General features: G+C 42.2%; 1 long non-coding RNA gene across 2 annotated transcripts; it reads right to left on the reverse strand.

Moving 5' to 3' along the window:
- Positions 1 to 1,894: 1,894 nt before the first annotated feature.
- LOC135491657 (uncharacterized) lies at positions 1,895 to 9,632 on the reverse strand. 2 transcript variants are annotated; one of them, XR_010447856.1, is made up of 7 exons: positions 9,410 to 9,632; positions 8,736 to 8,899; positions 6,059 to 7,983; positions 5,598 to 5,670; positions 4,958 to 5,170; positions 3,993 to 4,236; positions 1,895 to 3,543 (listed from the first exon to the last, which is right to left on the reverse strand). It is a non-coding gene; the product is annotated as an uncharacterized LOC135491657 (long non-coding RNA). The 2 variants fall into 2 exon arrangements; XR_010447854.1 differs by having other exon boundaries at positions 3,993 to 4,239.
- Positions 9,633 to 13,467: the final 3,835 nt, after the last annotated feature.

Genomic DNA, 13,467 nt, shown 5'->3' on the forward strand with positions numbered 1-13,467 from the left:
TACCCAGAACCTCCCCTTACGTAGCGTGGGGTACCAACCCACCGCAGATTCAAGAGATGTGTGCGTGGTAACCAGATATCCTACACCACCCCCAGATCTCAGAACTGGTTGTGATGCTGCCCATTCGCAATAGATATAACCGCCGTCATGCCCCTTTGATTTTGCCATTCAACGCCACCATCGGGACACAGGCCTCAAATTGAGGGATGGGCGACAATGATTATTTCAGACCGATCAGAATGTCACAAGCCCAGAGCGAAATCACCAGACAGTTATATGGAGTTACACCAAAAGGCTGACCCCCTCACTTCATTTGTAAATAGGTGTTGGATATTTTTGTCACATTTAATGGACCCAGTCCAACAATCTCTGGAGGGACCTTCAGTGCGGCAAATCGAATAGGTTTTTAAAAGTGAAAACAATGAAATGGCCAGGGCCATTGTGCTCACCTCATGTGGAGGAAAGACGGATAAAGAGCATGGTATTGTGTCATGTAGTGTTAGGTTTGATGTAGGTCCAAGCAATTACAATTTCCCCAAAATGGCCAATTTACAGTACATTCGACCTCTGTGACCTTGAAAAGTAGGTCAAATCAAAGAAGACCCGGGTGACACATTGAATGGTTGTTAGAATTAGATGTACCTATGATATAAAATTGGTGCCAATCGGGCAAGTCATTACTAGGAATAATGGCATTTTGAAGAATTTAGGATTTGGCCCCCTCCCTGGAGGCCAAACGGCAAATCAGATCGCACCAAACTTCGGTACCTAAGATCACCTGACCAAGGGGTACATGTGTACTTAATTTGTGATCAATAGTCATTGCAGTTAAGAAATGTGCCATAGTTACGGCCTGACGGCGAATTTACGCCAATTGACCTCTGTGACCTTGACAAGAAGGTCAAATTAAAAACCTGTGTGACATATACTGTATGGTGGTTAGATGTACCCATGATATCAAATTGGTGGCAATCGGGCAAGAAGTTAAGGAATAATCACATTTTTAAGGTTTTTGGATTTTGCCCCCTGGTGGTCAAGTGGTGAATCATATTGGACCAAACTTCGGTCCCTGAGATCACCTGACTAAGGGGTAAATGTGTACCAAATTTGGTATCAATAGTCATTGCAGTTTAGAAACGTGCCATCAATACATCCTAACGGCCAATTTACACCATTTGACCTCTGTGACCTTGAAAAGGAGGTCAAATCAAAAACCCGGAGGATATATGATGCACCTTTGCTAGAAGTACCTACCATATTTTTTTCAAAATTTCCCGACTACTATTAAGGGAGATATTGCATATTTTCACTTTTAACGTTTGGCCTCCTGGTGGCCAAACCATGAAACGAATCGGACCGAAACTTGGTCTCCAAGGTGTCATTACATAAGGGTACATGTGTACCAAGTTTCAACTCAATAGCTCTAACAGTTACGAAACGTGCCCTGCTAACGGACGACGGACGACGACGACGACGACGACGACGACGGACGCCACGGTATGGGATAAGCTCACCTCTGCTAAGAGGTGAGCTAAAAAGGTGACTACACAGTAACTAAAGAATACCAGGTGTGGATATTGGGACACCCTAATCCTAGAGCCAAAAGCCGCGATAACCGTCGGTTTTTTTATAGTACAGATAGGCAGAGTACCGCTATCTCATTACTTGAATTGGCAGATTTCAATCAAGAATTTACAAATTTGGGCAATATCATGCCTTTTGAAAACAATTTTGATTGAACTATTTGCGCAAGGCTACATGATACGGCAGGAATGACAAACAAGTGTGATTGTACACAGTGTATGAAGTGCAGACTCATGTACACTGTACTTGCCCTATTGTATTGACGGCATAACAAGAGTACAATAAAAAATCCTGGCATGGTAGACTGTGAACTATATAGCTATCAAGGTGGTGATTTCTTACAATGTCAAAAATGATTACATAATAAATTAATTTTTTATCAAGTAGGGTACCTGTAGGCTTAGGATTCCCAAAGTTTCATTAGCCTAAACTTTTTCTTTGGCTCGGGGCTTTCCTGGCAGCACTTAATTGGCTCTTTAACAGCGTCTTGGCTCTTGGCTCTCAGATTAGGGCATCCCGCGGATATTCCATTCTACAATCTTTACTCCAATAACCAGATTTACAACTTTTTAGATCACATACTACAGAGCACAAACTACACAGTTTAGGTTTTAATGGGCCTGCTCATGGTAAAGTAGAATCACAGAAACTATCCTCAAAGGAGCCATTGAATGTGACATGTAACAAGCAACACTAATTTACAAAGGATGTGAAAGAGTTCACCGTTTGACGGAATGCCACATAACTATCAGGTAATCGCCCTCTGAACTGGTGACAATCGGACTGGCCTGAAATTCTCATTATCGTCCACTCCTCAGTAAAATCCAACTAAAATGGGGTCATTGTATACAGTGGTACTGTATTACCCCGATGAGAAGCAAGTACGTCCCCCACTCTCAGCCAAGATATTTGTACATGGACCGGTTTGACTACGGGCTGAAGTTGACGATGTACTCCTGACGGAGCCATTGGGTTCTTCGCCCGCTCATTGACCAAGGTGTGGTGACCTGGAGACAGTGACCGGGTTAGCACTAGCTGGTCGAAGGACATATTCTAAGGCGTCCATTCGCAACTTCTCATCTTTCAGGTACAACCTATTCACGTGGACCAAGTCTTACCCAGAACCTCCCCTTACGTAGCGTGGGGTACCAACCCACCGCAGATTCAAGAGATGTGTGCGTGGTAACCAGATATCCTACACCACCCCCAGATCTCAGAACTGGTTGTGATGCTGCCCATTCGCAATAGGTATAACCGCCGTCATGCCCCTTTGATTTTGCCATTCAACGCCACCATCGGGACACAGGCCTCAAATTGAGGGATGGGCGACAATGATTATTTCAGACCGATCAGAATGTCACAAGCCCAGAGCGAAATCACCAGACAGTTATATGGAGTTACACCAAAAGGCTGACCCCCTCACTTCATTTGTAAATAGGTGTTGGATATTTTTGTCACATTTAATGGACCCAGTCCAACAATCTCAGGAGGGACCTTCAGTGCGGCAAATCGCATAGGTTTTTAAAAGTGAAAACAAAAAGGTCACTTCAGTAGCTAACCTACAGTAACTAGAGTACCAGGTGTTGGATATTTTTGTTACATTTAATGGAGTCACTCCAACAATCTTTTGAGGGATCAATGCAGTTGATCATGATGGCTTTGTAAACTGAAAACAAATGGGTCACTAACACTGCCTTAAGTTACTGTGGCAAACAAAATGACACTTGTTCCATTGTACAATCCTTACTCCAATCTTTTCAAATCACATACTACAGAGCACAAACTACAGTTATAGGCCTAAAGCAGGCCCAGGGGCTTTAGTCCTAACTTGAAAAAAGGTCCTTCTCAGCTGAAAAATTGAATGTCCAAATATTGTTTGTGCTGTCTTTCAGAATATTCTTCATGCTCAGGATGTTGTGTCCAAACTTTACCATCAGAAGACCTACTGGTGAACCAAAGCTGAAATAATGATAACAACTGATTAAGAGTGAAAGAAAATGAGGGTTACCCATTCAATTGAAAGGTGTCCGTCAATCATGATGTTTACAAGATGTTGTACCGAAAGATATCAGTCATATCGAATACTCGAATTACCCATTCAATTGAAAGGTGTCCGTCAATCATGATGTTTACAAGATGTTGTACCGAAAGATATCAGTCATATCGAATACTCAAATTACTTTTGTGGCATTATCAAGGGAGACTGGTTGTGACTTTGTCCTTGAATTTTTCATGGCAGGAAATTAGAATCATGTACCACAGACTATCCTTCCGTGCAACAATGTTATCATTAGGATGATAGTTGCAGTCACAGAAGGGTATCCTGAGCTTGCCTAGGCCTCAGCCAGATCAGCCATATTTAGACCTATACCGCAAAACACAAGTTCTGCTATAAACAATCAACAAACCTTTGTAGTCAAAGACGCCTGGACATCACAGGGCAATCTTGCATCAACATTGTAGATTCCTCATCTTTGTCTTCAGTAAGATATTGCTGCAGTCCACTGATCCCAGCTGAGAGCATTGGTAGTGGTGTTGGAGGGCCAACCCTCCCCATCTGGATTGGTCTTGGCTTGTTAACCAGGAGGACGATTGTGCGGTATCAGTCTTGATCACCTGTGCTATTTTCCAGTCCAGTTCATGAGGTGTTGGCTGCTGGAAAGACCAATAGTATTCATTTAATTTAATTTCAATCCTCGATTTCCGTTTCTCTGAAATTTTGAAAGGTCATCCTCTCCTCCCTTGGTTTTTTTATTTCTGAAGATAAAATCAAAACTCAGCCACCTTGTAAATTTGGGACAATTCAAATTCCAATTTAATACCGCAAGGGAGTCTTGGCCATAGCCAAATTCCTTTTAATCTTCCACAAACATTGTGTAACTTGGCACAACCTACATTTTACCACAAGGACTTCTTGACTGCATCCAAAATTATGGTCTTATGGTCTGGTGTCATAACTTTCAACGCCAGTCTTTCCAAAAAAGCAACCTCAGCGTTTCTATTCATAAAGCTGGGTGGAGTTAAACAAGATAGACAGTGACCTGCCACAGGTCTCATGCCAACTTTAAGGTTCAAACGATGGGCCTCTGGAGTTCAAGCAACTAATCCACAGAAGCTCTGGTACATATGTTGATGTGTCGTCTTCCCAACCTGCTGTCACTGTCTCACAAAGTGCAATGATTTGAAGCCCTAACTAGCACACATCACAGGCAAATGGAATAATTTCAAAATGCATGCTTACAGCAAAGGGTACCTGTACTTGTCACTAAACCACCTGTCATTTTACTGTCTGGTGCAGTCTCTCTTGGACAACCTCAGGGACAAAGTTCATATTTATTCAAACTGAAAACTCTTAATACATTTAAAAACTTACAGGAAAAGCCTTTAGTTTCCAATGGATCCATCTTCAGTCCTGCCATTGGTGACGTTGGCAACATGATAGGGATTGTCAATAATCTTAGCTTGGTTCAGCCCCAGCTCTTGTTCACAGCAGGCATACCAGGGGTGACAAGTGTCTCCGAGCATCCATGCACTATGGTTTCTCCAGGCCCCCGTGACACCCAAGCCCAATGATCTTGAAACCATGCTGAAAAACAACACGAACCATTTAAATAATCATAAATTTGTTGACAATTTTACATAAAAATTCGGACACTTCGACATCTGGAAGCATCCATCCTATCATCGACTGGCTGCTGATATCTCATCCTAGCAATTGCTAGGTAATTGACTAGCTGTGGTGGTTACCTCGTAGATATGTTCCCAGGCGGCACAACCCTAATTTCTGTCCCTGTTGATAATCTTTCACTATCACAAGTCCAATTATCACTATATGAGCAGTTTTCACTTCACCTAAGATCACAAGCAAGCACTTTTTAAACTGCAGAATTACAGCAGAATGAATGTCACTAAACAATGAGACAGGTAACTTCATGGCACACAGGCCTCCACCGCCTTTGATGGACAGTTTGCCTGCATACTTGAGCCACGCCAAACCAAAGTGCTCCATCTACCTGATCAAGTAGGTTGCTGAATCTCCCTTGGACAGCCTTCGTGGGAACCATGCCCTCTGATCTTGCTATTAGGCTGAAAAGAAACATCAAGATTTATCATAATTAATGCAGGCTATTACCGCATGCAAGAGTCTTTGATATCTCGCTAAGCATACATCCTTTGATTGACTGCTTCCAATCTCCTCTGTTTGAACATCATCCTCATTGTCTTGCCATGGGAGAGGGTTTGAACCCTGTTGGTATCCTTTTCTGATACGGCCAGTGGTTAGCCACTAGCTTGATAAATTAAGTGGGTACAGATTGCCTCCTCGCCACGCACTTGGCATGTAAGAAAGGAATATAGCAAGTAAGGAGCATCTCATATAGCAAGTCTGGCTGGCCCATTCTTTATGGGTAACACAATTGACTTTTTCTAAAGTTGTTTATTACATCACCAAATATCATGCAGATTCCACACCAACCTTGTATCCCAAGACGGATTCTTCTCGCGACAACATTTCCAGTTCAAATGGTATTGTGGTCAGCAAAACCCAGCCAATGTCGCAGCAAAGAACTGTGGTCCTTGGTAAATTTTGTTAACGGGCCATGGCTTGTCAGTAGAATGACGATGCCATACCAAATCTGAATGCCTTCATCTCCTTCCCTGTTAATGTGGGTCATCAGGTGGAGGGGCTGAAAAATATAATGGTTCTCACTCAACTTTTGATTCTGAATGGTAAATTCTCCACGGCACTCGCGGCAAATGGTAACCCCAAAGTTATGGGCCTGGCTGCCTTATTCTAATTATACAGCCCCAGTTCTTAAGCCGAGGACACACTACCAAGAAAAATTGGCCAATGGTGATTAATTTAATTGACTGCAGATGTCTTGTCATATGTGAACGGTCCAGCAATTCACTTGGCCAGTGAAATTAGATACTCTCACCCAGTCTTGGTGAGTTGGTGGGGAGTTCTATATTTTCGCCAAGATTGCCACCACAGGGGGGCTACTTCAGGTAGAATTGTCGTTTGTGAACGGTTCACCAACTGTTTCGAGCAAGGAAAATGTAAACAAGAGGTTTTGTTTTTAACTCTTTCAAGCCCTTTACACCAAGAAAAAATGAATTCATGTTACTAGGCACTAGCTCTTTTAGCTATTTGAGTCTACATTTAAAGGTGGAGTTCCGATTATATGTTTTTGACATGTAAACCCGTACTTTGAAGATGGTTGGCTGTTTTGAGAATGTCCATGGGCCTATAAAACTACAGGTATATACCTGATTAATCAGGAGCAATGACAGCAGGGGTCTCATAAGTAAGCTGTGCATCAGGTGATCAAAATGTTTCCCTCCAGTGACGTCACAGACAGGTACAGGTAGCTAAAATTGTCTGGGCCTGACATTGGTGTGAACGCACAGTTGTTGAGGCCAGCAAGAGTGACTTGCCAGGTGACCCTACATCTGTTTTTGATCTTGGTGAGCAATAGTTGGTAGTGTGTCCTCGGCTTTAGGCTCCGGATCCAGGTGTGCATTGCCAGGAGCTCCGCAATCACTCTGGCAGGGTTGCTATGCCTAAAATAAGCTGAGGCAAATTTGTCTTGGGCAAGGGACAAATTGCTGTTGAGAGGCCTCTACCTCCACAGCACTTTTTTCAAGAAATGCTTTGGAGGCAAAATCCTGAATTTTGAGGCCCGAAAACATTGGAGATGAAACATTGGCTTTCCACATCAAGTTCTTCTGCCAAAGATTAAGCTTTATAAAATCAGAAGAGTCATTTAACACCAACAGCTTTGAAGTAAAGAATTTCAAGATTGAGGTCCAAGGCCAAGTTTTATGTTTCAAAGGACACATAACGAACTCTGTGAATTAAGACAAAATTAAGAAGCAGTCATCCCTCCAGTCCACATACCAGAGTTTCTGGTTGTTTATGATCACAATGACAAGGATATTGTGGGTTCAACTCTCACATAATCTGTGCCACCTCATCTCGTTGTCCTTGAGCAAGGCACCTAATACTTCATTGTGTCGCCCCAAGATTGAGGACACTCAAAAATCTCTGTCAATGTAAACCTATGTCAACTCATCCTGATATTTTGACGAGGAGACCCTAGGCTTCCACTGATCAGCACATCTGGGAAATTTTTAACTATGGAAGCACAAAAAGGGCCTTGTCCAATCCCAGTTTGATTATGAATCACTGTATGAAATATCAGGTGGGCCAAATTTGGTATTTATTGTAAATTGTCAGTCAGGTACTCATCTGGAAATACTGTTTTTTTCAGTTGAGTGATCCCTTCTTGGCTTTGTTGCTCTCCAGGCTGGGAACCACCTTCCTCTAAGCAAAGCTTCCTCTGCAACTGTGCTTTCAGGCAACAATGGGCATCACCAATAAACTTGATTGTTTCATTGCTATAATCAAGAAAATGGAAGAATATTTACAATGGGTAGTCTTGTTTAATACATCCAAGACCTTTTCAACTTTTCCTTCGACCAAGCTCATTGCTGAAGACTAGAGTGTCAGACATTTTTAAGAATAGCACAATACTCAACATCTTCATCTTGATCTTGGGTAGGTGGACATTGGGGACTTAGCCCTAAATCTTGTGAAAGTAAAAATCTGGCAAGGGGGGTCTGAGCATGGGGTCCCCCAGAAACATATGGGCCACATATTTTTTCCTGACATCTGGATTCCAATAAATACACTAGGCTGTAAAACCTTTGCCTTTGCTGCTGCTGGAATATCGATGGTTTGCGAAAATATTAAATATCAGCCATTTTTTTCACAGGAACTTGAGGAAGTGTAATTTTTTCAACGACAATTGACATCACCCTTGTCGAAAGAGTAATTCTTCTAAATAGCTTTTAAAAGTGCGACCTCGAAAGAATTGTCTTCCTCTAAATAATAAGAAATATAGGCTTCCAAGTCTATTTCCACATGGATGGGCAGTATTTTAATGTGGATGGAGGGATAAGCTACAGAGCATCACAATGCACTGAACTGAATAGTGAATGCACTGAATGATGCACACATGATGCACATATGATGCACAGACATTCAAGTTTTTTAAGAGTTTTCAGCTGCGAATTTCAAATGCCACACCTACATTCTCGCCTCAAAATCGACGAAAAACAGAATAGAAATACGAATGTTAACTGCTTACCAATGGTTATTCTGTGTGTTAATTCCTGAACAGTTTACTTATCCAATTCGATCTACGATTTCCAGGAGGCGAGATGCCATTTCAGCCACAAGACGGCCACGAGAAAAACGAAACGTGTCACGGGATAAGCTCGCGAAAAACCGTTGTAAACAGCAGATTTCAACCTGAAAATCAAAAGGAACGACTTACAATGACGAACAACAAGTTATATTTACTAGTTATCAAGTTTGGAGCTGTCAAACCAGGCTGATTTATGATCAAAAACGACCATGAAATCATCATCACTGTTGCGCGAAACAATGTATTCATCTATATCAAGAACTTGCCGTCGTTCGAAGTTACCGTTTTCAAAAATCCCTTGTATATGATATCGTACGAATACTTTTTCACAGTATTTGTTCATATAGATGTAGAAATTCACAAAGAACCTCAAAATAAGTATTATTGGTGCTAATTCACAAGGATGATGAAGGATTTGATCGGTGTTTCGCGGCCGATTTTTGCTCCGAGCATGTGACGCGAACTGGCGCATTGCGCATTTCGAGAAAAAAACATCACGCTAACTTCTCCGACGGAAAAAATAGGGAACAAGTTGACTAAAATGAAAATGAATGGGCCTGTTATGGACACGAGATCATAAACAAGAATTCGGACATAAAACTTCTGTTATTTACCCGACAAAAACTGTCTTTGAGGACCAAAAATAACCACGAAATGTCAAAAGTTTCCGAAATGTATATCGTCTGCGTCCACGGCGTGCAGGAGTGCGGGCGTCACGTGATAGCAATGACGCGATGTCGTTGGTTGGAAACAACCAAATATGGTCCTCAAATTTGGCGGGGTATTGGGTCCACAAACCAACCCTCAAAATGGCGTTTTTTGGCTTTACAAACCACGTATGGGTCCTGAAACTGACTATGAATTTAAGATGATAATATCTCTGGCAAAGAACGCTGCAATGACCCTGTTTTTGTTTTGTTTTGTAAGAGTTCATTCACCCCTACCCCCTCCCCCCAAACCTCATTGGGCGGGTCCATTTTCCCTTTCCGTTGCAGATGCGAAAGCTATAAAATGGGATAGGAGCCGTCACGGCGCCATTTAGTGTTTATAGCACATCCAGAAAGAACATCTGCATCTAGGGGTTGTCAAGCGGGGTCGGGGTAGTGCGGTGCATAGGCCTACTCAGGGATTGTTTCATGATATCTTTTAAAGTCATTACATCAAAACCAGGCGAAAAGATATATAAATATATAAATACGCAGCCCTATTGAACGAAGGACAAGAGAGGAAGACATTGTAACAATCTTACTCGGCCACAATTGTTCGGTACTGTCGCAATCTTATTGTCTCAGAAAAGAAGGAGTATTGCCTCAAATGACTGACATGGAGACATTTTCACAACCTACCTCTTTCAGAATTGTAAGACATGCGATTGAAATCTGCGCCTTCGCCTTGCAATAACTGAATAAGGTTTGTATAGACAACTTACAAAGGATCATGGCCAGAAACAAAAATACATCGTCACAACCGAGTTTTCCAGTGTATACTGTTGCCTTCCTATACAGAATGTCTCTGAAAAGGATCTGCTGGTTGGCATACCGTTGCAATCGTTTGATGTTTCTCTCAACTTATTCTTGCAGTCTTAGACTGTCTCGTCCCGTGCCTTCCTATACAGAATGTCTCTGAAAAGGATCTGCTGGTTGGCATACCGTTGCAATTGTTTGATGTTTCTCTCTAATTATTCTTGCAGTCTTAGACTGTCTCGTCCCGAATAAGCCCCATCTCGTCAGGCTCATGAGCTGCCATCGTCTTTTGCCGTATGGTCCAGAAAATATATCCATAGTGCCTTGTTCAACAAGGGCTCAACATGTGGACATCCTCACAATCGATGCCTCTCGCATCATTGAGACATGCTGTCCGCCTTGCTATGTACAGGACATCTCAGAAAGGATCGACAAGGCTTTCAAAACCAAGGACCTGACATGGAGAAATCATCACAACCTAGCTCTCTCGCACCAGTTGTAGACGTTTTAATATTCCTTGCTATATACAGTCCTGGTCCATCTTTTTCTGTCCCCATATTCGTCGCCTGCTTGTCCACATTACCAATCTCTAAGAAGCCAGCCAGTGTGTCGGGAAGCTAAGATCCCAGCTATTTCTTGATCTTGCGGTGGTATGTTGGGACTTGTCTCCTCGAGGTCCATCTATGTCTGTCCCCGTAATTGTCGCCTGCTTGTTATCCCCGTGACCAATCTCTCAATGAGCCAGCCAGTGTGCCAGGGAACTAAGAACCGAGTTGCTCCTTGATCTCGTGGCGGTATCTTTGGACTTGTCTCCTCGAGTCTGTCCACAGTTTCGTCGCCTGCTTGTCCACATGACCAATCTCTCAAGGAGCCAGCCAGTGTGGCAGGGAACTTTGGAACGAGATGCTCCTTGCTGTGGTATGTTTTGACTCGTCTCCTCGATGTCTTTCTATGTCTGTCCTCATATTCGTCGCCTGCTTCTTGTCACAACTGTGTTTTTGGGACGTCTCTTGAGCAGGAATGGGGCTACTAACACATTGTGCTCTTAAAGACAGCCACAACCCTGACGGTGAAGTCCCTGGATGTGATCCAAGATATAGTGCCACAATCAAGTCAGATCCACATAGCATCTTGTCCCAGATGTGCCATAAGCTATGGAGACAGAATCAAGTCAAGTCAGATCTACACACACAAGGGAGAATGATTTTTGATGAATTATCACCAATGTAATGAGGGGACATATAAAAGTTACGCTTTTTGTAGAATCGCTTGCCAATTAATGCTGCCAGCTGGTTAGTGCCCTAGGATCAACTGGGGATGATGTTTCACTGTAATATATTCATACTGGAGAAAAAACATTCTCATGTGCCAGTTTGTCCTCTCTTCTCAACTGTTGATGCTGCTTTACTGTTATGTATTCATATTGAAGAAATACCATTCTAATGCCACAGGCAGTCTCTGTCCAGACAAAAGTCATATATGTGGTGTTGCTGTGCGACTGACATGTTCATACGGAAGAACTGCAGGCCAATTACTATTCAAAACATGTATTTGTATGATTTATTACTTGCAAAATTTACACTTCATGCAATATCATTGAACCATGGAGGTATAAATAAGATATTTATACCTCCATGATTGAGCCGACTAGAATGCATATGCGAACGAGAGAGATCAAAATACATTTCATTGATAATCAAAAAAAGTCCTGCATGGTGTGGAACTAATTTTGCCCCCTGGACAATTATTCCTACCACAAAATAACGTTCGTTGAGGAGTGTAGCATCAAACATGATGATCCCCACCCACCCTGACCCACACCGACTGTCCCCACCTGGAGCATATGATATGAGGTATTACATATCTCAAAAGTTAAATGGTTGACCCTCGATTTTTTTTGTGTAGCGTAAGCAACTGTCTTTCATGGGAGAATGATCTCTGTAAGAATTATTCAGGAAGAAATGTATCATATTTGGGGGTTTTCGTGATTGTCCGGCCCAATTGGCAATATTGCCATTTGGGATGGTGAACAGAGCTAGGAGCAAATGCGACGCTTATGATTTATTTAAAGAAATAAAATGCCCGATTTAACATCCTGCAGAATCAGGGGAATCGGGCGTTTTGATATACGACACAAGTGGGTTGTCCTCATGCATTCACTTTGGAAACGCATTTTAAAATAGATGTTACGTCCTGTTAATGGGGCACGTCATCATCGCGTACATTTGGGAAAAACTCCCTAACGAGACCTACATGATGTCCCACACGCGAAATTTTTTTCTGCAGGATACTTCTGCCATAGTGTACATCTGACAGCCAATCAGAATTCAAGGCAAGCACGTGTCTTTGTTGACATCATCTTTCCACATGGCGCAATAATGTCAACAATGCCACGTGTTCTGATAATCTTGGAAAGAACAAGTTAGCAAATGGTTAGAGGAGTATATTAGCTAAAATATATTTATTTGCAGTATCTTAACATGTATTTTCATTGTCGAGTGGACTGTATTTATTGGACTTGTCTGTTAAAGGCGCACTGTGCTCGGCAAAATAGCCGAGGTTGAATGTTTATCTGTCAACCGTGTAACTAGTTCTGCTGTATATGCATAGGTGGCGCCACCATTCAATTTATTTTGTTTGCTTGTCAAAATGTGTTTTATACAATGGCCCTTCAACAATGTTCAAACTACCAAAATAGGCCTGATACCTTCAACAGCAGACATTGGATACACTGTCCCTTTAATAATTATCAACATTGGCAACACTGTCAGTGTCACTGCCCCTTAAAATTTCACAAATCGCGAGACATCGGATACACTGTCCCTTTAATAATTATCAACATTGGCAACACTGTCAGTGTCACTGCCCCTTAAAATTTCACAAATCAATGCATGCACTGCAATGTAGCGATCAGATCAGCTGATGCCTCTTTTGTACGCATAATATCATCAATTTTACAATGAAGCTGTGCAATTCATTCCTAAACGCTACGACACAAACCTTGAGTTGAGCATAATTGGGGTCAGACAATGAACTATTGTCACATTCACAGTTGAAGTGGCACTCGGCATGCGACTCGGTATCGTCCATTGTATTTGCATTATCATGCATAAATAAACAGTGTGACGTCAAAGATCGCGCCAATTGTGATTGGCTGTCAGATGTACACTGTGGCAGAAGTATCCTGCAGAAAAAAATTTCGCGTCCCA

Source organism: Lineus longissimus, chromosome 7, assembly GCF_910592395.1.
Source record: "Lineus longissimus chromosome 7, tnLinLong1.2, whole genome shotgun sequence".
Lineage (NCBI taxonomy): Eukaryota > Metazoa > Nemertea > Pilidiophora > Heteronemertea > Lineidae > Lineus > Lineus longissimus.